We start from the raw sequence: 2,049 nt of genomic DNA on the forward strand, positions 1-2,049 counted from the left end.
TTGCTAGTTTGCCGTTTGTTTTGGTTTATGTAAAATCAAGACAAGAGGAAATTATCCCATGTTGCAATCTGCAGTTTGCATGCTGCAAATTCAGTGAAACTGGCCCCAATGTTGATTAGACCCCATCTGGTTCCCTAGTAGCAGTACCAAACTCCTTCTCATCCACAGCCATCTGGAGTCTCTTCACAAATTAAAGGTGATGTTGCAATGCTCCTGCATGGGTTGCTTATTTGGCATTTGTTTTGTATTGCTTTCATTTAGTAAAACATGTCAAAATTAACGCAAGATCTCATGTTGCAAATTTGGTAAAACAACCTCAAGGTTGATTAGATCCCGACCCCTAGTGAGCAGCTGTAATGAAAGAGTTTCCCCAATAAAGTATTTCTAATTATGAATCTGGTTTCCAAGAAAATACTCATTGTGAACGACAGCCATCCAGAGTCTCTTTCCTGATGTCGCCCATTTTTGCTGTTTCTGTGATGCCCAGCAGTGTGAATGATGAACTTTTATTATGAAACATGAGCCACTCAATCTGGGGGTGCACGGTGGCAGAGCGGTTAAAGCTCCTGCCTCCCAATAAGGAGATCGTGGGTTCGTGGGATCGATTCCCGGACCGGACCAACATCACGCAATCTCTCTGGGTGGAGTCTGCATGTCCTCCCCGTGGGTTCTCTCCGGGTTCTCCGGCTTCCTCCCACCGTCCAAAGACATGCATGTGTAGGTTAATTGATAACTCTAAATTGAGAGTGAATGGTTGTCTGTCCTTGTCTGTGTCTGTGTTAGCCCTGCGACGAGTTGGCCACTGTACCCTGCCTAAGGCCCAAAGTCACTGGGATAGGCTCCAGTCACCCCTAACGGGACCAAGCGGTAGAAAATGGATGGATGGATGGAGCCACTCAATCTCCCACAATCCTCCAGACTTCACACCTGTGTAAAAACTCTGGTCAGTGTGACCTGATGATGTGATGTCACCAGGTCAATAAAAAGATCAGCTGACTATTGTTCTTCTTCTTAGCCTTTTCACTGCAGCTGGACAGCAGCAGCTGTCTTCCAGCATGTCCTACTTAGAGCAGATGCGCAGCAGAACCGAACTCTCTGATCTTCATCAATTCATCTGAGCCATCAACCTATCTCTTAAATCGACCCAACTAGGCTGCTTAAAGACGTTTTACCCTTAATTAGCACTTCTTTACTGGATATGATCAATCTGTCTTTATTAACAGGCTATGTACCACAATCCTTTAAAGTAGCTGTAATTAAACCTCTTCTTAAAAAGCCCACTCTTGATCCAGGGGTTTTAGCCAACTTTAGACCTATATCTAACCTTCCCTTTCTTTCTAAGATCCTTGAGAAAGCAGTCACCAATCAGTTGTGTGACTTTCTACATAACAATAGTTTATTTGAGGATTTTCAGTTAGGGTTTAGAGTGCATCATAGCTCAGAGACAGCACTGGAGAAAATTACAAATGACCTTTTAATTGCATCAGACTTGTCTCTGTACATGTCTTATTAGATCTTAGTGCTGTGTTCGACACCATTGACCATCACATCCTATTACAGAGACTGGAACATGCAATTGGCATTAAAGGAACCGCACTAAGTTTGTTTAAATCCTATCTATCAGATCGATCTCAGTTTGTACATGTTAACAGTGAGTCCTCCGTGCACGCCAAAGTTAGTCACGGAGTTCCACAAGGTTCTGTGCTTGGACCGATTCTATTCACCTTATATATGCTTCCTCTAGGCAATATTATTAGGAAATACTCCATAAACTTTCATTGCTATGCAGATGATACCCAATCATATCTATCGATCAAGCCAGATGAAACTAACCAGTTAACAAAACTTCAGGCGTGCCTTAAGGACATAAAGACCTGGATGACCTGCAACTTTCTGATGTTAAACTCTGACAAAACTGAAGTTATTGTACTTGGTCCCAAACACCTCCGAGACAAATTATCTAAAGATATAGTTACTCTAGATGGCATTGCCCTGGCCTCCAGCAGCACCGTAAGGAACCTCAGAGTTATCTTTGATCAGGATTTATCC

This window comes from Siniperca chuatsi, linkage group LG22 (genome assembly GCF_020085105.1).
Source record: "Siniperca chuatsi isolate FFG_IHB_CAS linkage group LG22, ASM2008510v1, whole genome shotgun sequence".
NCBI lineage: Eukaryota > Metazoa > Chordata > Actinopteri > Centrarchiformes > Sinipercidae > Siniperca > Siniperca chuatsi.